The sequence below is a fragment of the Microtus oregoni genome, unplaced genomic scaffold (genome assembly GCF_018167655.1).
Source record: "Microtus oregoni isolate MIOR12 unplaced genomic scaffold, Mior012 000000F_ref0000247, whole genome shotgun sequence".
NCBI classification, from domain to species: domain Eukaryota; kingdom Metazoa; phylum Chordata; class Mammalia; order Rodentia; family Cricetidae; genus Microtus; species Microtus oregoni.
The window spans coordinates 46,654,896-46,682,046 of NW_024543059.1; the positions used below are offsets into that span (position 1 = coordinate 46,654,896).

The 27,151-nt window shown below is 38.0% G+C and overlaps 2 pseudogenes; both read left to right on the top strand.

The window, feature by feature from the left end:
* The first annotated feature begins 8,415 nt into the window (after positions 1-8,415).
* Positions 8,416-9,169, top strand: LOC121450744 (annotated as a pseudogene).
* A 3,067-nt stretch (positions 9,170-12,236) lies between these two features.
* On the top strand, positions 12,237-13,322 carry LOC121450619 (annotated as a pseudogene).
* Positions 13,323-27,151: the final 13,829 nt, after the last annotated feature.

The window sequence follows — 27,151 nt, forward strand, 5'->3', positions numbered from 1 at the left end:
AACAATGGAATACTGAAATTAACATTCCTGCTAAATCTAGAGCCTATATTTCTGAGAATAATATTAAAAGATATTACAAACTGAGAAAACCAGCCATTCGGGCTGTAAAAGAACAAGCAATTGATGTCCCTTCAGAGATACCAACAGCCTTGCCTCTAAAATGGTTGACTGAGAAACCAATATGGACAAAGCAATGGCCTTTAGCTGAGGAAAAGTTACAGGCTTTAGAACAGCTGGTACAAGAACAATTAGATGCTGGACATATAGAAGAATCTACCAGCCCTTGGAATTCTCCTGTATTTGTGGTTAAGAAAAAATCAGGTAAATGGAGAATGGTGACAGATCTCAGGGCCATCAACAAGGTTATTCAACCTATGGGCCCTCTGCAATCTGGAATTCCTTTGCCCTCTTTATTACCAAAAGGATGGCCTCTCATAGTTATTGATTTAAAGGATTGTTTTTTCACTATACCTTTGCAAAAAGAAGATAGAGAAAAATTTGCCTTCACAGTGCCTACTTATAACAATTCTCAACCTTCGAGGAGGTACCACTGGACCGTTCTCCCCCAGGGTATGTTAAATAGCCCCTCCCTGTGCCAATATTTTGTGAACCAACCATTGCAAATAATACGCAAGAAATTTCCCAAATCTATAGTATACCATTACATGGACGACATCTTGTTATCTGATTCAAACATGGATACCTTGAACAGACTGTTTGAAGAAATAAAGATACTTTTTACCTAAATGGGGATTGCAATTAGCTCCTGAAAAGATTCAGAAGGGAGATTCTGTTAATTATTTAGGTTATAAAATAGGTTTGCAAAAAATTAAGACACAAAAAGCACAAATTAGGAGAGATCGCCTACGGACTCTTAATGACTTTCAAAGACTGTTAGGAGACATTTCCAGTCTACGACCAGCTATTGGAATAACACCTGATTTAATAATTCATTTGAACAAAACCTTGGATGGTGATAAAGATTTAAACAGTCCCAGAGAATTAACAGCTGAAGTAGAAAAGGAACTGACAATGATTGAGGAAAAATTACAACAGGCACATGTGGACAGGGTGAATCCAGAGCTCGATTGTATTCTCGTCATACTACCATCAAAAATTTCTCCTACAGGAATTTTAATGCAGAGAGATGATATTATTTTGGAATGGATCTTTTTACCACATAAACCAAGTAAGAAACTGAAAACTTATGTGGAAAAAGTCTCTGAGTTAATTATAAAAGGCAAGCTGAGACTTCGTCAACTAGCAGACATAGACCCAGCAGAAATTATAGTGCCTTTCACTGCTGATGAACTAATGAAATTATGGGAAGATAATGAACCATGGCAAAGAGCTTGTGCTAATTTTTTGGGAGACATTAATAACAACTATCCAAAAAGCAAGCGGCTTAACTCCATAAAGAGAACTTCTTGGATTCTTCCTCGAATCGTCCGTGATGCTCCAATAACTGGAGCCCGTACATTCTATACTGATGCCAATAAATCAGGGAAGGCAGGTTACAAATCAGAAGACTTGGATAAGGCGGAACAAAGTCCGTATACTTCTGTCCAGAAGGCGGAATTATATGCCATTCTTATGGTGCTAAGGGATTTTAAAGAACCTATTAATATAGTTACAGATTCACAATACGCAGAAAGAGTTATTTTACATATTGAAACTGCTGAATTTATACCTGATGATACTGAACTAACCTCATTGTTCCTCCAGGTTCAAGATTTGATCAGGAACAGGCTTTGCCCTATGTACATAACACACATCCGATCCCATACGGGTCTGCCAGGTCCTCTAGCACAAGGTAATGCAGAAATTGATCAATTATTGATTGGTAGTGTGCTACAAGCCTCTGAATTTCATAAAAAACATCATGTTAATAGCAAAGGTTTGAAGAAAGAGTTTTCAATTACATGGCAACAAGCTAAGGAGATTGTAAAGAAATGCCCTACTTGCTCTTTCTATAACCAAACGCCACTGCCTGCAGGGGCTAATCCAAAGGGCACCCAAAGGAATGAAATCTGGCAGATGGATGTGTTCCACTTTGCAGAATTTGGCAAATTAAAATATGTACACCACACCATAGACACGTATTCAGGTTTTCAATGGGCTACTGCCCTGAGCTCAGAAAAGGCTGATTCAGTAATCACACATTTATTGGAAGTTATGGCCATCATGGGTATACCTGCGCAAATAAAGACAGATAATGGTCCAGCATATGTATCTAAGAAAATGAAACGCTTTTTTGATTATTATAATATAAAACACATTACAGGTATACCAAATAATCCTACAGGTCAGGCAGTTATAGAAAGATCAAATCGTACTATAAAGGATATGCTGAACAAACAGAAAGGGACTGAAAATACCCCCAGAAATAGATTACATAATGCTTTACTAACCTTGAATTTTCTTAACGCTAATGAGAAAGGAACGACAGCAGCAGAAAGACATTGGATAATGGAAAAGTCTGCTGAACTAAATCAACCGATTTATTTCAAAGATGTGCTGACCTCTCAATGGAAGCCAGGAGATGTGCTACGTTGGGGAAGGGGTTTTGCTCTTGTTTCCACAGGAGAAGAAAAATTATGGATACCATCAAAATTAATAAAGTTTCGATTTGAAGAGGAGAAACCTCTTGGAAAGGAGAAATGACAACTCATCCACAACGATGATATTCATACAGGTGGTAAGAAAAACATATAGAATGGGGGCAGGGTTCTGTTCTTATCTCCACAGGAAAACACTCATCTTTGAGAAATTCAAGGGACCCTGGATGTTTGGATACTGACAGATGGAAAAATACCTGCCCAATAGGAAATATCAAGACAACTGAATGGGTTGTGTAAGTAATATTAAACCATATTTCTAAATTTATAAAGCTGGTTTTGAAGTTGGACTCTGGCTCAGTCCCTCTCCAATTCCAAGCCTGTTAGTAAGAGAAAAACCCAGAGTTTCTGGAGTTTCTGTCTCATGTCAAGAGCCATGATATGGGACAGAAAGAAATATGAGTTTAGAAAACATCTTTGCTTTTCTTCATATCTATCATACTTTTCATTGAATATATCTATCACGTCTTTCATTGAATATATATATATGTCTATATATGTTTATATGATTAATGTTTAAGTTTTTCATAATGAACAATGAGTTTTTCCTGAAGTGACATTTGAAGTTTCCAGGAAGAAGATGGGGCCCCATAACAACAACTCCACCTGGTTGATATGACGTCATGATACTGATAGCGCTACTACAACACCTGCTTTGGGTACCAGCTGCACAAGACAGTTCCAACTTGGTTAGCTGAAATGGTGCACATCTTATACAACATTTTGGCCAGACCTGCACGAAAATACTCAGAGACTATTTGCAATTTTAAAAGACATTATCTTGAAATTTAACCATCATTTTACTTTCACAGGATCCCCCAGAAAGAACGTCGCCCCTATGACAGCTGGAAGTAATTCTAGAGAATGACGTCCCCTCTCCCAGTAAAGTTTGCCCTTGGGTTTAGGGACATCATTTAGGGGTTGATTATAATTAGTATATGATTGAGGGTTGGGGGAGGAATTTTATAAGCTCAGGGATCATTTTGAAAAAAAAAAAGAGGGATGATGGGATAATAGACAAATATATTGGTATAGATTCTTGTATATTGATACAAAGTTAAATTATATTGACTATTGTACGCATGCATGTTTCTACCTCTGTTTAAAACATTTTTATGTATTGACATATATTGTATTGATATATATATATATATATATATATATATATATATTGTATATATTTACCATATTGCAGTGTACATTTCTACCTCTGATTAAGATACTTATATAATATTTGTGTATTGATATATATTTACCTACTGCAATGTATATTTGTACATTGTTTATATTTGGAGGTCATTGTCCTCATTTGTTTCACAGTCGTTTATTGTCTTAGTCTTTAAGTTAGATAGATATTGAGAATTATATAGACTAATTGTCATCTAAGTTTGTCATTTATAATTAGACTAATCAGGTTCTTTAGATATATAGAGATTATACTCAGTATAGATAGATAATCTTCAACCTCTTCAAAGAGCTGTAGAAAATGGCCTTTAATCTAACTCAGAGTTTCGTGATAGTGAGACACAATTGCTCCTGGCAACACTGCTCTATTCCCAAGAGAATGTTGAGCACCAAAAACACTCCATCTGGAGCCTTTCTATTTGGCAGAACTGGCCTTTGGGCAAAGAAATGCCCATACCTCAACCACTGACACAGATACAGAGCGTGCATCAATGGATAAAACAGGACTGTCATATCCTGCCAAGACAGGGTAAGATATTTTTGAAAAGTTCCTTGCCTTTAATAATGGTATGTCAGTTATGTTAGGCCTTAGCCAAAATTGGTTGACTCAACGTTGCAAACAAGACTTTGGGTGATTGCCCAGGTAGTCAGTTGTCTCTGTCAATTGTTGCACATTTTGGATATATCTCGTTTGTTGAGTAGTGTTTATTCCCTTCTCAGATCTTTGACTGAGTTGAAGATTATATAATTGTAGTTACTCTTTACATAATTTGGACTTCTTGAGATAGAATGTTTAGCAAAGCTTTTGTTCTCAATATTGTTTGTTGTATTTATTATTTGTTGTTATTGTATGTAGTTGTATTTGGTTTAGTTCTGTCTTATTTAGACAAAAAGGGGAGATGTAGGGATAAGTCCTGCCCCTTAAGGGGCGTGTTCGCCTCGGGCTAATGTCTGCCTATAAATTTGGCGAGCAAGCTCCGAGCTCTTGCTTCTGCTTTCCTGGTCTCCGCGGGAACGGTGGTTCTGTAAGTCTATTTCTACATTAAAGCTATATATATATATATATATATTTATACTCTGTCTGCATTCGTTTACGCCGCTACAGGGGACTATCATGTTCTGTGTTAGTGCTGGGCAACTGTATGTAGCTGGTCTGAATGTAAGATCCTGGAAGAGTTTCTTGGCTAGATTATCTGATACTGACACATTACATACTGAACTGATCTCTCAGTAACTGCAGTTTTGTGTGTGTGTGTGTATGTGTGTGTGCATGTGTGTGTGTGTATGCGCATGTGTGTATGCATGCATGCGCACACGTGTGTTTTCAGGCTTCTGTATTTCTGTGCAAGTATATATCTGCATGCATGTATTTGTGCATGTTTGTATGTATGTGTGTATCTAGGAGTATGTGTATATGTGTATATCTATGGAGAGCTGTATTTGTGGTCATAAGAACTGTATTTCCTAGAGATGTAGTTACAGGTTGTTAGGTGATTCCTGATATGGGTGTTGAAACACCAACTCTGATTCTTCAGAAACTCAGCATGTGTTCTGGAATGCTGAGCATCTCTCCACCCCAAAATGGTTAAAACTTGAGTGTTTAATTAGTTAAATCTTGATTTGTACATAAAATTAAACCCATATAAACCATTCAATAATTTATATGCCATAACCACCCAAAGTGACTATGAGTTCCTGCCCATCTCCGGACAGTCTATTTTCTGATGTCAACTCCATGCTAGCTCTACATGTTTCAAAGATTCCTTCTGAATATAGAGTTTATGAATGAAAGCAGAACAGGTATATCTAATAATCTAGGGGCAAGACAGAACACTCCTTAGCACATTTTATATAAAAGATATTTAATGTGTTGGAAGAGAGACAAAATGCAAAAAAAATGGAAATAAGTTAAATTTCAGGATTACAGGTACAAACTTTCTCTAGAAAACAAGTCTATGGTGTCTTAGAATTAAGGACAGCTAATTCAGTCCTCAGTTATTGACTGTTCATAGATTGTTTTTAAGTTCTCCATGCTAATCATGTGTCTTTGCCACATATTAAGCAAATGAAAATTTTGTTAAAAGAGAGAGAAAAGATAATGTCCAGCTTAGCAACTTGGAGTAGAAAAAAGAAGAGAACTTCTTTTCTAAGAACCCATCAAATCTGAGGGCTGTAGAGATGGCTCAGTAAGGAAACACTTGCTGATCTTGCAGATAACCTGAGTTCAGTCCCCAGAACCTACGTCAAGTAACTCTGGAAAGCTTGTAACTCCAGCTTTGTAGGATCTGATGTTTTCCTTTGACCACAATGAACAACTACAGTCAGATGCACATAAAAGCATAGAGAAGTACAAATAAGTATATACATTTTCAAAACAAGAACTAAACAAATCAGGGGTTTTAAGGAAAGAATCTTCGTAAATCTGGAAATTGTTAAGAACAGTTTCATAAGGTTTCTGTTTTTAAGTCAGTGTCAGGCTTAGGTTTACACTCACACTTTAATTGCAGTTCTCACTTTGACTTTAAATTGTATATACAGATTGTACTTAGGTGTCTACACCTGCCCTCCATTTCACAAATGTCTGCATTCACACACACACACACACACACACACACACACACACACACACACACGAAAGACAACCTCAACACCTTGAGAAAGAATACACTGAGTCTGGAACTTACTCTGTCTAGTTTTTTATTCAGTGTCTTCCCAGAATGCACTAAAGGAATTCTCATCAAATAAGCTATACAAAGCCAGACAGTGTGAGATAAATTATTACAAGTCACAGCTTGACTAGTTGCTCAGTAAACTTGAAATGCTATTGCCATCATTGCTGGGTTAAAGGAAACCTGACACCACACACAATTCACATAAAGTGAATACAAATACTTAAGAATATAGTAAGAGCTCTTCCAGAGTTCATGTATTTTCCATATACTAAGTCAGGAGGAATATTATGTTAAATCAAGCCATCAAAAGAGATCCTGACATATTACCTAAGCAAACAAGAGATCCTGACAATTTGACACATAGTTTGTTTTCTGTGATAAAATACTGACAAGAAACTTGGGGAGAAAATGATTTATTAACATTATGGAGGGAAGCGAGGGCAGAAGCTTAAGCAAGAAGGTAAAGGCAGAAGCTGATGTAGGGGCCATTGAGAAACGTTGCAAAAGGCCTTTCTCTGCACCACTGACTTTTACTTTGCCTTATTGAGTCTTATTCCTCCTGTTTGGTTGTTGTCTCTTGGAGGCATGCTTTTTTTCTTGGAGAGAAAGAAAGGAGTTATGGATCTGGGGGAGAAGAAATTAGGGGGACAAAGAGTTAAGGGAGGGGAACTGTGGTTAGGATGCATTGTATAAGAGAAGAACCTACTTTCAATAAAAAGAAGTTTGCATAAATAAATTATACAGTATGCAGGGCTTGGGAGTTCAGCATCTTTTTAAAAAAGAAATATTTTTTTATTTAAACTTGTTATTATTTATCTATGTTTATGTGGTTTTTTTTGTATATGGAATATATACTCAACATCACTTTTCTTCCTGTAGTGTATAATTCCTAGTATTGAAACCTGTGGTGGTTATACAACTTGTCTATCAACTTTCTCTATATTGTACAGTTAGTTCAGTTTTAATTTTTCACTCAACAAAAATATTAAGAATATTGTATGCATGCATAGACATGTGCACAGTGTTTCATTTGCTTAATTATTCTTAAAAGTGCATTGCCTGCTGGGCAGTGGTGGCACAGACCTTTAATCCCAGCACTTAGGAGGCAGAGGCAGGTAGAGCTCTGAGTTCAAGCCTACTCTGGTCTACAGAGAGAGTTCCAGGACTGGCTGTATAGCTGCAGAGAAACCCTGTCTCAAAAAATTCAAAAAAAAAGAAAAAAAGGGAGGGCTTTGCCTTTGTTATATGATAGAACACTGACTTTCATGGACATCGCTAATTGTTTCTCAAAGTCTTTCTATGATTTTTACATATCCTGGGATGTTTCAGTAATTGTCATAGTTCCATGCCTCTGCCGGATGTCATGACAATTCCAGCTTTATCCATTGTAGTAATTGTATAGAAATATATGATTGCAGCTTTAATATACATTACCTTGATGATTTAGTTTCAGCTGCCTTTTTTTAACCATTCGTGCAACTTCTTTTACTAAATATGTATATAAGCCACACAATCTAGCATTACTTAATTGTATTGTTTTCATATTTTAATCATGATACATTGCATTTTTATGTTTCCAGGTTGACTAATTTCCTCTCCGTGCAAGCAGCCTCATTAACCCTTCTCATAATATAAAAATACTGCTGTGAATTCTTAACTTTAGATTTTGCTGTGGTGCTAAAATACATTTTCCAATTTAAAATGATCAATGATCAGGAGAAATTATCTCACTTTATTTCTTTGAAAGATTTCTAATAAAATACACCATGATGTAGCCTCTTACTTTTGCATTGTTTGTTTTATGTTTTTCATTATTCATTGGGCCCTTGGGAGTCAATTATCATTTTAGAATAATTAAAATGATAAAAATGGATTACACAGATGCTGCTCAAATTACAATAGTGTTATGTGCTAACTATATATCGTAAAATAAAAAGGACCTCAAATTGAAAATGCGTTTACTTTCCTTTTTCATCAAGAATCAGAGCTGAGAGACGTTCTCGCCGGAGTCGCCGCGGTTTCCTGCTTCAACAGTGCTTGAACGGAACCCGGCGCTAGACCCCTCCGACCCCAGCCGGCTGCTCCAAGCCAGAACCCTCTGCAAACTCGTCGCTCTGCCGCTCCAGCGTCGCCAGCCGCCGCAGCCATGACCACCGCGTCTCCCTCGCAAGTGCGCCAGAACTACCACCAGGACTAGGAGGCTGCCGTCAACCGCCAGATCAACCTGGAACTGTATGCCTCCTACGTCTAACTGTCTATGTCTTGCTACTTCGACCGGGATGATGTGGCTCTGAGGAACTTTGCCAAATACTTTCTCCACCAATCTCATGAGGAGAGGGAACACGCTGAGAAACTGATGAAGCTGCAGAACGAACGAGGTGGCTGAATCTTCCTGCAGGATATCAAGAAACCAGACCGTGATGACTGGGAGAACGGCTGAATGCAATGGAGTGTGCACTGCACCTGGAGAAGAGTGTGAATCAGTCACTACTGGAACTGCACAAACTGGCTGCTGACAAAAATGACCCCCACTTGTGTGACTTCATTGAGACACATTACCTGAGTGAGCAGGTGAAATCCATCAAGGAACTGGGTGACCACGTGACCAGCTTGCGCAAGATGGGCGCCCCCGAAGCTGGCATGGCAGAGTATCTGTTTGACAAGCACACCCTGGGCCACAGTAATGACAGCTAAGCTGACTTCCCCAGAGCCACAGTGACTTTACTGGTCACTGAGGCAGTGTGTGCATGTCGGTCTGCCTTTATCTTTTCTATGAGTCGCACCGAAACATCCGCTTAAGTTCTTTCATTTGTACCATTTCTTTAAATAAAGAATTTTGGTACCAAAAAAAAAAAAAAAAAGGAATCAGAGCTGAGCCTAACCTTAATCAACTTTGCTATGAACATTTACAGTATCCAACAGTGGGGCCAAGTGGAACACAGAAAAACAGCTCATGGATATACAGACACTGGCAATTTTAAATATACTGGGATCTAAAACACTGAGCAGAACATTCATACAACACTGGAAAGACATTCTACTGTGGGATACAGGTTGATTCTTTCTGTGAATACCTGGCACGCTGCCAGCTTTGGGAGACTGCCCTGTCCAAAATCCAGACGTCATTCCCAGTAGCCTCTCCTAACTGCAGAGTGCTGCTCTTCATTGCCCACTCAGAATTCAAGAGTGGCACTCACTTCCCCCAATTCCAGATCCTGAGTGTGCCCCACATGGACTCCCCAACATCGTGTATTTCTTAGTTGCATACAACTTGGTTATACAATAATAAAAAAAAACACTAAATTTCAATCCTAATTTTACTGAATGCAGTTCACTTTTAGAGTACAATACTGAAAGAAATTGAAAGACAGTTTTATAGTTAGGCATCTGTGCACATATCTGAAACCTGGTCATTCCTGAAGCAATACACTTACTTGTGTGTAGCTAATCATCTCAGGTCATGAATCCTCTTCAGAGAAGCTTTCTTATATTATGTGTTTCAAATATTCATAATCTTTGTTTTTATTTAATTATTCAAACAATTAATTAACTTGTTATTTGAAACAACATCTTGTGTAGCCCAGTTTAAATTCAAAGTTGTGTGGATGAGACCACCTTTGAACTCCTAATCCTCCCATCTCCATAAAGGGCTGGAATTACCAGGATATGACTGCCAACTTATTTGATCATTTAAAAAAGTTCTTATTTTTCATTTATTTGTAAAATATATCTCCTCTTGATATGATGATTTGTATTGACATTAACTTTCATTTAATACCTCATTACTTCAACACTTTCTGGCTTGCTAGTTTACAGTGAGAAAATGGCTATGATACACAATTTTATTTTTATGCTATTTGACTTTGAGTACTTAATTAACAAACAATGAGTCTTTATCATTTTCCCCCTCACTTATCCACAAATAATCCCATGTCCCCTTCCTCTCACTTCCAAATTTATGACCTTTTCTTCCTTCTTACAGTTACACAAACATGTGTATATGTATGTATGTATGTATGTACATATGTATGTATGTGTGTATGTATTAACATCTACTGAGTTCATTCAATGTTCTCATATATTTGAGTTTAAAGCAGATCACTTGGGATTGGACAATTTTTACGGAGACAGTCCCTGAAGAAAACTTCTCACTCAGCAGTGTTTGACTTCCTTTATCTCTTCCATCATTCAATGTTTTATCTATGTCTAAATGACTTTGTGCAGGGACCTCTGCAGTAGATATGTTAACTACATTAGTATAGAGTTGGAACAGCTAAGAAAAGAATCCCTGGGGAGGCAGAAATTGATTAAATACATAGTGAAAAGCACAAACCAAGCAAGAAGAAAGAGCCAATGATACAAGCTCTGTGGGAGAATATCAGGTTATTATATGGAGAGCATTTGGGGTTCTTCAGCCACTGGTCTGACACCCTCAAATTTAGCTACCAGTGGATTCAACATATTTGCAACACTATTTTTGTCTGAATGAGAGCAAGCAGCTTTTCTTATCACTCTTATCTGTGGAACGCAGTGTAACAAGCATCTGTGTGCTGTAAGGTTAATAATCTACATGTGACTGAGGCACACTAGGGGACATGTACATGTAAGCCCAGTACCATGTGTACAGAGATTTGAGTGTGCACAGGGCTTGCTCTCCTGGAGACAGACATTCCAGATTCAGAGTGGAAAGAGCATTTATGCTGCGTGTATTGTTTGAAACTGTCCATGCCTACTTTGGTCATTCTTTGATGTTAGAAGCTTTTTCTATTGTCTCCTTAAGCAGGTTTTCCTCTCCTTGCTCACAAAGCTGTTGCAGAGGACTGGATATCACTCAAGAGTTTTGTTTCAGGGCTTGTACACTGCCTTTGCTGTTAGCTTTTCACTCTTAACTCTTTTTGGTATCACTTTAGTATGGCGGATTTCATTGGTTTCTATCCCTTCAGTCATATTCCTTAATTTTCAAAATCCTTTGGCCTCAAATAGTTTTCTACCCCTCCCAAAACTCATCCTTCTTTTTCACAAAAACACATTTTAACTAGATGCTTAAAAAAGATGAACCATAGTTACTTTAAAAATCAATCTAATAGCTACAACATCCGAAGCAGCTCACAATATGTCTCTATTATTTAGTGTCAGACCATGACTCAGTGTTTGATACAAACTATAAGAATGGCCTGAAACATTGGTTAACCCCTCACACACTGAGGCAGCTGTCTTAGGGTTTAGTGCCTGTATTAGTTACTTTTATGTTTCTTACGATAAAATACCATGAAAATAACAGATTAGGGAAGAAACAGTCAATTCTGGCATACACTTTCAATAAGAATGGGCCATGCCTGGTCAGGTGGCCTATCCGCTGGAGCCCTGAGAATGCCTGGAATTCAGAAAACACACTGATCACATTTATGTACCTGCAGAAGCAAGAAAGAACAGGAATGGAACAGGCTGTAAAACCGCAAAGAGGGCAGCCGGAGTACCCGCAGCCTGCGCCCTCCCCAGCCCGCCTGCCCGCCCTCTGCCCTCCACCCTCCCAGGGGGGTCTCTTTCCCTTTCCTCTTCCTCCACCTCCCTCCTCTACCTGCCAGCGGGGCCTCCCTCGCCTTCCCACATGCCCCTATTGTTCCGCCCCCGGCCTCCCGCTGTTCCCCTTCCCGCCCACTCCTCTTTCCCCCTCAGTTGACTCTTGCCTCCAGTTTTGGCATTCACTCCCACCGTGACCAAAGACTTGACCACTCAAAAGTCCAGCTCCCTGTAACTACTAGACATGGACACCGGTGTGATTGAGGGTGGATTAGATGTCACTCTTACTATCAGGCTGCTTATGCATGGAAAGGAAGTTGGCAGTGTCATCGGAAAGAAAGGAGAATCTGTTAAGAAGATGCGCGAGGAGAGTGGTGTACGGATCCACATCTCAGAAGGGAACTGTCCTGAGAGAATTATCACTTTGGCTGGACCGACTAATGCCATCTTCAAAGCCTTTGCTATGATCATTGATGAACTGGAAGAGGACATAAGCAGCTCTATGACCAATAGCACAGCTGCCAGCAGACCCCCAGTTACCTTACTGCTCATCTCGTGGTCCCTTCTAGTCAGTGTGGCTCTCTCATTGGAAAAGGTGGTTGCAAGAGCAAGGAAATTAGAGAGAGTACAGGGGCTCAGGTCCAGGTGGCAGGGGATATGCTCCCCAACTCAACTGAGCGGGCAATCACTATTGCTGGCATTCCGCAATCCATCATTGAGTGCGTCAAACAGATCTGCGTGGTCATGTTGGAGACTCTCTCCCAGTTCCCCCCGAAAGGGCGTGACCATCCCATACTGGTCCAAGCCCTCGAGTTCTCCAGTCATCTTTGCAGGTGGTCAGGACAGGTACAGCACAGGCGAGTCTTCCCCACACCACCTGTCCATGTGCCTCAACCCTGACCTGGAGCGGTATAGGGTATAGGCACCTCTAGAGGCCTATACCATTCAAGGACAGTATGCCATTCCACAGCCAGATTTGACCAAGCTGCACCAGTTGGCAATGCAGCAGTCTCATTTTCCTGTGACCCATGGCAACAATGGATCCAGCTCTCCAGAGGTGAAAGGCTATTGGGCAGGTTTGGATGCATCTGCTCAAACTGCTTCTCATGATCCAAATGATTTGATTGGCTGCATAATTGGGTGTCAGGGTGCCAAAATTAATGAGATCCGTCAGATCTCTGGGGCGCAGATCAAAATTGCAAACCCAGTAGAAGGATCTACTGATAAACAGGTCACCATCACTGGGTCTGCTGCCAGCATCAGCCTGACTCAGTATCTAATCAATTTCAGGCTTTCCTCGGAGACAGGTGGTGTGGGGAGCAGCTAGAACAGTACAGATTCACCCATAATCCGTTTCTGCTGGTCACCACCAGCCATGATCCATATGTGTAGTTTCTGACAGTCAGCGATTCCAAGTTTTAAATAGTTTATAAATTTTCAGTTTCTACACACTTTATCATGCACTCATGATTTTTTAATTAAAAGCATTTTAATTATTTCTCTGTTCAGCAGTTACGCTGAGATATCCGTATTTAGTTTTATAAGCTTCTCCTCCCTTTTCCTTTTTTTTGTGGGGGGGGTTGGCTTATGAATTTTTGTTTGTCATGGAAATGTAAGAGTGGAATATTAATACATTCCAGTTCTGTAATCTCAGGAATTTTAAAAAAAAATTAAAAGATGGACTGGAAAAAAAAAGAACCCGCAAAGCACAACCCAGTGGCATGCTTTCATCAAAGCTCCAGCTCCCAGACAGCACCGCTAGCTGGGGATTAAGTGTTTAAACACACAGTCTGTAGGGGGATTTCACAGTCAAACCACAAGAGTGTGTCCTTCTTACATGAAAAAGAGAACTTGGAGCTAGAAATGAACTAAGACATTCCAATCTGCAATTCTTGCTCCATTGAATGCCAGAATCTTCATATGCCAGAATGGTTTTCAGTTCAGTCACGTGGATAGCTTTTTATACTGACTTTCATGATGGCTCAATCATTTCATCTTCATTGGATGATTATTTCTTTAGAACTGAAATAATTTTGCGGTTCTCTCTGAAAATACTACTAGTAGTGGAAAAGAAAAAAGAACTTGCAATTTGTTATTAGCGCATGTCTTTCTTGTCTTGTCATAATTCTGTATTTTTATAGGCCAAATAATACAAGAGGCAAGTCCTGAATAAGGAATACCTCTCTCTCCTCTCTCTTTCCGAAGGGACCCTTTGCCAGCAAAGGAGCAGCAGTTTTTGTCAAATCTGAAGAGCACAGGTTTAGTACTCAGTAGTGACAGCGTGCTAGGATTTATTACTGCTGTCTTTGTCCTAAATTTTCTCACAGTGAAGAGCTGTCATGGTTTGAAAGCTGAGGAAATGTGTTTCTTTCAGGATACATTTTGATAGAATGCAGACCTTCACCACTTTGATCCTGATAATTCTGCAAACAATGCAGGAAATAACAAACAACTCAAAGCCTTGTTCGTAAAACAGTGCCATAGAGCACCAGAGCATGGAGCATAGATTAATGCTCATTTAACTTTGATATGTAAGACTAGAAAGAGTTGCTTTAAGTATGATATGGATCAATTGATTGTATTTCTTACTATAATTTAATTCATCAACTATATTCTTGCATGTGCCAAATATTATCAAAATTCTGATTCCACTCAAGTACGTAAAAGTATATAGTAATATCAAAAAACAAAAATAATAGGAAAAGCATAAAATAAGATGGCAATTTTGTCAATTTCATTATCTTTAAACAGAAAACCCACAATTTAGTCCAAAATGCCCTGACTATATTCTAAGAGCAACCAAGAGTTGTAAACACAACAGTAAGCAGGCTATAAACATTGCTTTCGACTCAGGAGCTTGATGCTGAATGCTGTGGGAAAAGAGAAGAAATGATATTTGGCCTTATCTTTGATGATTATTCATATAAACAAAACAATCGTATACAAAATGGGATTGTTTATTTTTCTGAACTACTTAGATAAATTGTCACTTTCTAGTGAAAGTTCTTCCTATACATCTACCTAGTCATATTTCTGAACTGCCTATCTATCAATAAAGGCAAAAATAAAATGTTACCACCTATAACACATTCTTTCACTTGAACACTGGGTACACGCAGTTTTCTATACTTGAATCACCACTCTTTAATCTTTCCATAGCACATCTTCAGCCATATGCAAGATCATTCATATGCATCTCTTCTCATGGAGAATTTGAGTCCTGCTTTCATACAGCCCATAACGTGGATCTCCTGTCGAACAAACTGTATAACACATGATCTAACCTTGGAATCTAACCTCTAAGTTTTTATTAGTTACAGAGCTGTTTAACATTCTTCTTCAGCAGTAAAAATGAATCCCATCCATTTTCTTCAGAGGACACAAGTTTAGGGCCTAGTATTCCTGTAAGGCAGCTCCCAAGCATCAGTTTCAGGAAATCCAATGCCCTCCTCTGCCATCCATGGGCACCTGTGTATACATGGCATACACCCATAGGAGTAGACAAATGCACATGAGTACACATAAGTTACTGAAAAAGAGAGAGAGGATTCTTAACCACTATAATAAGAAAACCATGACAGTAGACTTCACATGGTCAGAATCAAATCTATGACATAACTGGAGAATAGTTCTTCCCTATATATCAGTTTTCTATAGAATGGAACTGTTAGTATAACAAATAAGTAGGTGGAGATCTGTGAAATTTAAACTTTTCTGCAGTGGCAATTAGACCTCATGAAAAAAATCTATGTATTTTATTAAATGTAATATGAGATGAAAATATCCAAGATAAATTAAAATTCATCTTAAAATCAAAAAATAAATAGAATTAGATGTAACTGGGTGCTTCTATAAAATCTTCAAGTTCCCGAATAACCACTCTGAGGCTTAATATTAATTGATTAATAAACTAGTTTTACCTATTTACTCAGGTTTATTATTAACTAGTTCTTACAACTTAAATCAACCCATTTCTATTATTTTATATTTCACAAAATGCTCATGGCTTGCTACCTCATATCTTGCTTCTTTGGTGATAGCTAGCATCTCCCCAAGCTCCACTTTCTTTCTCCATTTATCTTTGCTTGAATTGCCCATCTGACTGTTTTCTGCCTGACTATTAACCAAATCAGATTCTTTATTGACCAATGGTAGTAAAACATATGTACAACATACAGGAGTATATCCCACACTACCTCCCTTGTTCTGTCTAATTAAAAAGAAAGTTTTAGGGTCTCCTGTGTCCTACTCGACCCCTCCCTGTTCACCCTTTTGTCCGTGGTGTCCCAATGCTACCAGGCTTCCCTATTTCAGTGCTGAGGAGTTCCATCTGGACAGGTGAGTGTGTGCTATCCCAGGGCAGCCTGTCCCGGGAAAAGAGCACGACCCCCCTCCCCCACCTCCTGCTTCAGGGGTGTCTTTGTTACACTAGATCCAGCCTCTCCCAAGCCTGCCCTGTTGTCTGCAAGGTCCTAGGCTCAGGAACTGTTTCCTGCTCCTGCAAGAAGGGTCCCCACTACTCAGAGGGGTGAGTGTCAGCCTGCCGGGCAGGGCAGGCCTGTAGGTTCCCGCAAGGGAGTGTGGGCACTTTCAGCATGGGCTACAGGGTTCTCTGTGTTCTACTTGGCTCCTCCCTGCCCCCCACGTTCACCCTTTTGTCCACAGTGTCCTTTGGCTAACAGGCAGCCCTGTTTCGGTGCTGAGGAGTTTTATCCTGACAGGCTATCCACCCAGAGGGGAATACCAGGCATCCCTGTTTCAGTGCTGAGGAGTTCCAACCAGACAGGAACAGTTCCCTACACTGAGGAGATTCACCCAGAGAGTCAGTCACGGCAAAGACTGGACCAAGACACCAGGCCTCTCCTGGCTCCATTTGAAAGAAGAGTGGGCAGGTGCCAATGAAAGAACTCCTCCAATTGGAAAGGCAACATGACATCACCAGAACCCAGGGATCACGAAACAAGAAGAATTGAACACCCTAATTCAGAAGAAATAGAAGAAATCGACCTTAAACGGAACTATATGAAAATAATAGAGGACCTTAAACAGGAGGTGAAAAACTGCCATAAAGAAATAGAGATGACAAACAAAAAGGTAGAGGAAATGAATAAATTTCTCAAAGATACCCAAGAAAAATAAGAGAAACAAGAAAAAGCAATCAAACAAGTAAGGGAAACAATTCAAGACTTGAAGAATGAAATGGAGGTAATGAAGAAAACACAAACCAAGGGAAGGCTGGATATGGAAAATCTAGGTAAATGAACAGGAACTCCAGAGACAAGTATTACCAACAGATTACAAGAGAAAGAAGAAAGAATCTCAGACACTGAAGATACCATAAAGAAAATAAATTCAGTGATCAAAGAAAACAGCAAATCCAACAAATTTTCATCACAAAACATTCAGGAAATCTGGGACACAATAAAAAGACCAAACCTAAGAATAATAGGGGTAGAAGAAGGAGAAGTACAGCTCAACGGTCCAGAAAATATATTTAATGAAATTATAGAAGAAAACTTTCCCAACCTAAAGAAAGATATTCCTATGAAGGTTCAAGACACATACAGAACACCGAATAGAGAGGATCAAAAAAAAAAATCCCCTCACTATATAATAATCAAAACACAAAACATACAGAATAAAGAAAGAATATTAAGAGTTGCAAAGGAAAAAGGTCAAGTTACTTATATAGGTAAACCTATCACACTTACACCTGACATCTCTATGGAAACTATGAAAGCCAGAAGGTCCTGGATAGATGTACTGCAAAAACTAAGAGACCATGGATGCAAGCCCAGACTACTATACCCAGCCAAGCTTTCATTCACTGTGAATGGAGAAAATAAATTTTTCCAGGATAAAAACAAATTTAAACAATACGTAGCCACAAATCCAGCCCTACAGAAAATAATAGAAGGAAAATCACTAACCAAGGAGTCCAACAATGACCACAATAACTCAGACGTCTAGAGACCCTTCACCAACACAACTCAAAGAAGAGAAACACAAAAACTCTATGACTAAAAAGGTGACCGGAGTTAACAACCACTGGTCATTAATATCACTTAATGACAATGGACTCAACTCATTTATAAAAAGGCACAGGCTAAGAGATTGGATAAGAAAACAGGATCCAACATTCTGCTGTTCACAAGAGATACACCACAACCACAAAGACAGACATCTACTCAGAGTAAAGGGCTGGGAAAAGGTTGATCAAGCAAATGGACCTAAGAAACAAGCAGGTGTGGCCATACTAATTTCTAACAAAGATGACTTCAAACTAAAATCAATCAAAAGTGATGGAGAGGGACATTTTATACTCATAACAGGAACAATTCATCAGGATGAAATTTCAATCCTAAATATCTATGCCCCTAATATAAAAGCACCCAATTATGTGAAAAAAAAACATTACTAAAACTCAAGGCAGTCATCAAACACACAGACTAATAATAGGAGACTTCAACACTCCTTTCTCACCAATGGACAGGTCAATCAGACAGAAACCTAACAGAGAAATAAGAGCATTAATGGAGGTAATGAATCAAATGGACTTAACAGACATCTATACAACATTCCACCCAAATAGGAAAGACTATACCTCCTTCTCTGCAGCTCATGGAACCTGATCAAAAATTTACCACATACTGGGTAACAAAGCAAACCTCCACAGATACAAAAAAATTTTAGTGACCACCTGTGTCTTATCAGATCATTATGGAATAAAGTTAGAAGGCAACAACAATGCTACCCCCAGAAAGCCTACAAAATCATGGAAACTGAACAGTCAAGTACTGAACCACCCCTAGATCAAGGAAGAAATAAAGAAAGAAATTAAAGTCTTCCTTGAATTCAATGAAAACAAAGACTCAACATACTCAAATCTATGGGATATTATGAAAGCAGTGCTAAGAGGAAAGTTCTTAGCACTAAGTGCCCACTTAAAGAAAATGGAAAAAGCACACATTGGATACCTAACAGCCCACCTGAAAGCTCTAGAAAAAAAAGCAGAATCACCTAGGAGGAGTAGAAGACTGGAAATAATCAAACTGAGGGCTGAAATCAACAAAATAGAAACACAGAAAACAATCCAAAGAATCAATGAAACAAAAAGCTGGTTCTTGGAGAAAATCAACAAGATTGATAAATCCCTATCCAAACAAATCAGATGACAGAGAGAGAATGCACAAATTAATAAGATCAGAAATGAAAAGGGGTAATAACCACAGACACAGAGGAATTTCATAGAATCATTAGATCTTACTACAATAGCCTGTATGCCACAAAATTAGAAAATGTAAAAGAAATGGACATTTTTAAAGATCAGTACCATATACCAAAACTAAACCAGGAACAAGTAAACAACCTAAATAGACCTGTTAGTTGTGAAAATTTGAAGCTGTTATCAAAATCCTCCCTACGAAAAAAAGCCCAGGTCCAGATGGTTTCAATGCAGAATTCTACCAGAACTTCCAAGAAGACCTAATACCTATACTCCTTAATGTATTTCACAATATAGAAACAGAAGAATCATTGCCCAATTCCTTTTATGAAGCTACAGTTACTCTGATACCAAAACCACACAAAGACTCAACCAAAAAGGAGAATTACAGGCCAATCTCACTCGTGAAAATCAACGCAAAATTCCTTAATAAAATACTGGCAAACCGAATCCAAGAACATGTTAGAAAAATTATCCATTATGATCAAGTAGGCTTCATCCCAGAGATACAGGGCTGGTTCAACATGTGAAAATCTATCAATGTAATCCATCATATGAATAAACTGAAAGAAAAAAAAAACATATGATCATTTTGTTAGATGCTGAAAAGGCATTTGAACAAAATTCAACATCCCTTTATGATAAAGGTCTTGGAGAGATTAGGGATACAAGGGTCATACCTAAATATAATAAAAGCTATTTACAGCAAGCCGACAGCTAACATCAAATTAAACAGAGAGAAACTCAAACCTATCCCACTAAAATCAGGAACACGACATGGCTGTCTACTCTCTCCATACCTCTTCAATATAGTGCTTGAAGTTCTAGCAATAGCAATAAGACAACATAAGGGGATCAAGGGGATTCGAATTGGAAAGGAAGAAGTCAAACTTTTATTATTTGCAGATGATATGCTACTGTACATAAGTGACCACAAAAACTCTACCAAAGAACTCCTACAGCTGATAAGCACCTTTAGTAACGTGGCAGGATACAAGATCAACTCAAAAAAATCACTAGTACTCCTATACACAAAGGATAAAGAAGCAGAGAGGGAAATCAGAGAAGCATCACCTTTCAAGATAGCCACAAATAGCATAAAATGTCTTGGGGGTAACTCTAACCAGGGAAGTGAAAGATCTATTTGACAACAACTTTAAGTTTTTGAAGAAAGAAATTGAAGAGGATACCAGAAAATGGAGGCATCTCCCTTGCTCTTGGATTGGGAGGATCAACATAGTAAAAATGGCAATTCTACCAAAGGCAATCTATAGATTCAATGCAATCCCCATCAAGGTCCCATCAAAATTCTTCACAGATCTTGAGAGGACAATAATCAACTTTTTATGGAAAAACAAAAAACCCAGGATATCCAAAACAATCTTATACAATAAAGGAACTTCTGGAGGCATTACCTACCCTGACTTCAAACTGTATTACAGAGCTACAGTATTGAAAACATCTTGGTATTGGCATAAAAGCAGAGAAGTTGACCAATGGAATCGAATAGAAGACCCGAATTTTAACCCTTAATCATATGAACACTTGATTTTCGATAAACGAACTAAAAGTATACAATGAAAGAAAGAAAGCATCTTCAAAAATGGTGCTGGCACAACTGGATATCAACCTGTAGAGGAATGAAAATAGATCCATATCTATCACAATGCACGAAACTCAAGTCCAAATGGATTAAAGACCTCAATATTAATCTGAACCTGATAGAAGAGAAAGTGGGAAGTACTATACATCATATGGGTACAGGGGACCACTTCCTACGTATAACCCCAGCAGCCCAGACATTAAGGGCAACATTGAATAAATGGGACCTCCTGAAACTGAGAAGCTTCTGTAAAGCAAAGGACACTGTCACTAAGACAAAAAGGCAACCTACTGACTGGGAGAAGATCTTCACCAACCCTGTAACAGACAAAGGTCTGATCTCCAAAATATATAAAGAACTCAAGAAACTAGACTTTAAAATGATAATTAAACCAATTAAAAAATGGGGCACTGAATTGAACAGAGGATTCTCAACAGAAGAAGTTCAAATGGCCAAAAGACAATTAAGGTCATGCTCAACCTCCTTAGTGATCACGGAAATGCAAATCAAAACAACTTTGAGATACCATCTTACACCTGTCAGAATGGCTAAAATCAAAAACACCAATGATAGCCTTTGCTGGAGAGGAATTGGAGTAAGGGGTACACTCATCCACTGCTGGTGGGAATGAAAACTTGTGCAACCACTTTGGAAGTCAGTGTGGCGGTTTCTCAGGAAATTCGGGATCAACCTACCTCAGGACCCAGCAATACCACTCCTGGGGAATACACCCAAGAGATGCTCTATCATATGATAAAAGCATTTGTTCAACTATGTTCATAGCAGCATTATTTGTAATAGCCAGAACCTGGAAACAACCTAGATGCCCTTCAAGGGAAGAATGAATGAAGAAAGTGTGGAATATATACATATTAGAGTACTACTCAGCGGTAAAACACAATAACATCTTGAATTTTGCATGCAAATGGATGGAAATAGAAAACACTATCCTGAGTGAGGTAACCCAGACCCAAAAAAATGAACATGGAATGTACTCACACATAATTGGTTTCTAGCCATAAATAAAGGGCATTGAGCCTATAATTTGTGATCCTAGAGAAGTTAAATAAAAAGGTGAACCTAAAGAAAAACATATAGTTATTCTCCTGGATATTGGATGTAGACAAGACTGCCAGGTAAAAATTGGGAACTTGTGAGTGGGGTGGGATGGGGGTAAGCGGAAATGTGAATAGAAAAGTGAGAAGGGAAGGATGGAGGGAGCTTGGGGAAATGGGATGGTTGGGATAAAGGAAGGGTGGATATGGGAGCAGGGAAGTTTATATTCTAATTAAGGGAGCCATCTTATGGTTGGCAAGAGACTTGACTCTAGAGGAACTCCCAGGTGTCCATGAAGATGTCTCCAGTTAGTTGCTTGGGCAACTGAGGAGAGGGAACCTGAAATGGCCCTATCGTATAGCCATACTGATGAATATCTTGCATATCACCATAGAACCTTCATCTGGCCATGGATGGAGATAGAGACAGAGACCCACATTGGAGCATCGGAATGAGCTCCCAAGGTCCAAATGAGGAGCAGAAGGAGGGAGAACATGAGAAAGGAAGTCAGGACTGCGAAGGGTTGCTCCCACCCACTGAGACAGTGGGGCTGATCTCTTGGGGGCTCACCAAGGCAAACTGGACTTGTTCTGAAAAAGCATGGGATAAAACCAGACTCTCTGAACATGGTGGACAATGAGGGCTGATGAGAAGCCAAGGACAATGGCACGGGGTTTTTGATCCTACTGCATGCACTGGCTTTGTAGGAGCCTAGCCTGTTTGGATGCTCACCTTCCTATACCTGGATGGAGTGGGGAGGACCTTGAACTTCCCACAGGGCTGGGAACCCTGACTACTCTTCGGACTGGAGAGGGAGGGGGAAAGGAGTGGGAGAGGGAAGAGGAGTGGGGGGAGGGGGAGGGAAATGGGAGGCGGGGAGGTGGCAGAAATTTTTTTCAATAACAATAATAATAATAATAATAATAATAATAATAAATATCTCACTCTTCATATCCTAAAAGAAGAAAGGTTTCACCTTTAACATTGTAAAATTACATAAAACAAAGTTGTTATCAAGCAAAAATTAAAGTTATAATATTTGTTCTATTAGTATTTGACAAAATTAAAGAAAATACTCTATCATCTATCTTATCTTCATGAATCTAAAGTTTAATATCTAATTTAACTATCATAATAATTAAAGCAAACTATAATTATTACTTACTCATCTCCAAATTCATCAAAGACCTCAAAATGATATAATACTACATGAGTAAACAGGAAGTGCTTTGTAAGCAACTTCAAAATTTCCAGAAATACAGAGATATCTAGTATGTGGGAGAGAAACACCCAGTTGCACTAAGATTAATATGTACACAATTCTGACAGTGGGAGTTCCTCCTCAGTGGATACTGACAAGTGGACTGCATCCTTGCTACTGATACAATGCTCTATTTGCTAATTATCTTCTAAAAGTCCAGAGACATATATGTTCCAAGAAATATGGTGTGACTTTTACTTGCCTCTCTTTAGTGCAGCCTTTAATGTAATATTTACTATCAGGTTTACATCTATGTAACCATGGCATTTTTCTAGGGGAATGTTGAAAATCATAAAACTAGAATAGCTGCTTTAAAAGTTCCAGAGAAGATAAGTCACATGCAAGGATAATAGACCTGATGCCCTTTATTTTTGGTTTAAGTCTCTGTAAGTTAAATTATTAGGGAGCTATTAAAATAATAATTCATTCATGACTTTTCTGATAAAAAATGTTTCTGTATCCCCATGAAAATGTCTTAAGTGTACTCTCCCTGCTTTCTGGGAAGGACCCTTAGTTTGACCCTAATTTCAAACTAAGGGTCAAACTAAGAGTATCGCCCAGAAAACATGAAGAATCTTTTTTGTGCTTTGGAGATTGTTATCTGACCCTATTTAAACTCGACAACAAAAATTATATATATATTATATATATATTCTTATATAAATATAATTATATAAATTATATATATATTATATATATATAACAAAAAACCCAGGATAGCCAAAACAATCCTATACAATAAAGGGACTTTTGGAAGCATCACCATCCCTGACTTCAAATTTTACTATATAACTACAATAATGAAAACAGTCAGGTATTTGCATTAAAAACAGATAGGAAGACCAATGGAATAAAATAAAAAAGCTTTATATCAAGCCACACACTTACCAACAACTGATTTCTGACAAAGAAGCAAAATTATAAAATGTGATATCTTGAAATTTGCAAGCAAATGTGTGGATCTAGAAAACATCAGATTGAGTGAGGTAATGCAGACCCAGAAAGACAAATATCATATGAAATCATTCATAAGTGGCTTTTAGACATAAAACAGAGCAAACCAGCCTACAGTTTACAATCACAGAAAACCTAGACAACAATGAGGACCCTAAGAGATACATAGATAGATCTAATCAACATGGGAAGTAGAAAAAGACAAGATCTTCTTAGTAAATTGGGAACATAGAGACTATGAGAAAGGGTTGAAGGGGAGAGGAGAGGAGAAGTTGGGAGAAGAGAAAAAAATGTATAGCTCAATAAAATCAATAAAAAAGAATTAAGAGCATCTTCAACAAATGGTACAGGAATAACTGAATATCAACATGTAGAAGAATGAAACTAGATTCATATCTATCACCATGCACAAAATTCAAGTCCAAATGGATCAAAGACCTCAACATAACACCAACTACACTGAACCTCATAGAAAATAAACTGTAAAGAACATTTGAATACATTGCCACAGGAGACCACTTCCTAAATATAATTCCAGTAGCATAGACACTGAGAGAAACAATTAATAAATGGGACTTCCTGAATTGTGAAGCTTCTGTAAAGCAAAGACATGGTCAAAAACATAAAATGGCAACCTACAGAATGGGAAAGTATCACCAACCTTACTTGGAAAGAGAACTGATCTCCAAAATATAAAAAGAACTCAAGAAATTTGACATTAAAAGAACAAATGATCCAATAAAATATAGAGTACAACCTAGACAGAGAACTCTCAACAACAAATCTCAAATGACTGAAAGACATCTAAGATATTCTCAACATCTTGAGCCATCAGATAAATGCAAATCAAAACAACTCTGAGATTTCATCTTCTACCTGTCATAATTTCCAAGATCAGAAACACTGATAACAGTTTATGCTGGGGAATACTGCTGCATTGCTGGTAGAATCACAAACTTGTACAGCTGTTTTGTAAATTGGTATGGTGGTTTCTCAGAAAATTAGTAAAAATCTACCTTAAGGTCCAGCAATACCACTTTTGGGTACGTACTCAAAGAATGCTATATATATATCCATATTTGGGTATATATGTATATTTGGTATATTTAAATGCTAAATCAGTTTTTAGATATTGCCGTATAGTGATGAATAGCAATTATTCCTGGGGAGCTGAGCATGCCAATTAGTTTCTGAACCCTCTAAGAAGTTCACTGAAGTTTTTCCCCAGAATGGAAATAATGATTGCAAATTTTTCAATAAACAACCCACAAAGTAATAAAATAAGAATATAACTGCAGCATTTTAATTAAAATTAAGCAGCTCACTAAAATTTCCCAATGTTATAGACACTAACTTGAGATTTGCACATATTCCAACTGACTATGATATTGTTATTTATTAAAATAGCTTGTCTAGTAGGTATAAGAAGATACACCATTTAAAAATGGAAACAGTAACAATGAAAATATGGTGATGTGACCTTAAAATGTAGAAGGTTGTCTACTTCCTGGATCAAGAAAGGGTCAGTGAAATAGAAGGAATACTATGAACTGGATAAAAAAAAGAGTTTAAATGCAACATGTTTACAAGGGACTTTATTAAGCTTATATCCTAGAACTGGATAGTTCAAATTTAGAGTTCATTTTGTTTAGATTCGTTATTTTAAGTGCTGATGAAGCTACAGGTCCAAGAAGCTGTGAACCTCACCCAATTTTTTACAGCAGAGTATATGGATGGCAACCCAGTAGTGTTCACAAATTAATGAACTTTACAATACATAACTTTGTACCATTGAATTTGGAGGGAAGATGCTAGCAATGTTTTCAGCTCTCTTTGTTTCTTTATTAACTATTCAAATCCCTGTATTTGCTTTTCTTGTGTCCTCACTTATTCTGTGCAACAATGAATTAATCTTAATAAATGAAAGCATCGTTAACTTTAATAACAGTTACCTGGAAGAAAATAAATGTTATAGTTCTACCCAGGTTGGAGGGAAATGATATTTATGCGGGTATATTTTGTTAAAGCTTTTATTCATGATGGAAATATAAGTACAGTAAATCAGATCAAGTTCCATGAAAGAAAGATGACAGAGTCATAAAAATACACATAAATCTTTATTAGAAAAATTTGACTTGCACAATTTGAGATATTTAGAAAAGAAAATGTCCATAGAGAATATAATTAGGGCAGACTATTGGAATTCCTAAGGAAGAAGAAGAAAATACTGCCCACAAGTGATGTGGGATTCCCCTCTGTATGTTGTGAATACCATTGGCACCCACGTTGCCAACTAAAATCCACATAAAACCTAAGAGGGCTTGGATAGAAATTCTAGACACTAAAAAACAAAGTTTAGCCACATTTTTTCCTGAATGGGTTTTGTTACCTGGCAGCATGCTGAGGCTCCTTTAAGAGAGGTCTTACTAATTGAGTGGTAGCAGAAAAAACTCCATGAACTGTTTTAATACTGCAGCTCTCTGGGCCATGCTGCCAGTGCAAACTTTGGCTCTTTCAGGATGCCAAGCATTTAAATGGGTTTTGTGGGCAGGCTTAACAGCAACATAAACACACTGTGTTTTCTTTCTCCCAGAATTCAGTTCTGTCTCCTCTGCCTACCTAAGTTCTATCCTATCAATTAGGTCAAAGCAGTTTCTTTATTTGTTATCCAATGAAAGCAACTCATGAACAGGAGAACGTCCTATACCATTTCCCCTTTGCTGTTTAAACAAAAGGAAGGCTTTAACTTTAACATAGTAAAATTACATATAACAAAACAGGTATCAAATAAGAATTACAGTTATAATACTTATGTATACTTTATCTTTTATCATAGCTAAAGAAAACTATAACTATTAATTCTTCAACTCCATCCAGAAGGCTATATTACCTAAGTAAACAGAAAGTGCATTGTAAGCAACTTCCAAAACTCTAGAATTAACAGAGACATCTAGCTGCCTGGACAGTCACCCAGAGTTTTTCAGTACCATTGGGGAATCCATATTTGGCCTTCAGGCCCATAGTATCCAGCAGACTTTTCCATGAAGCAGGAAATTT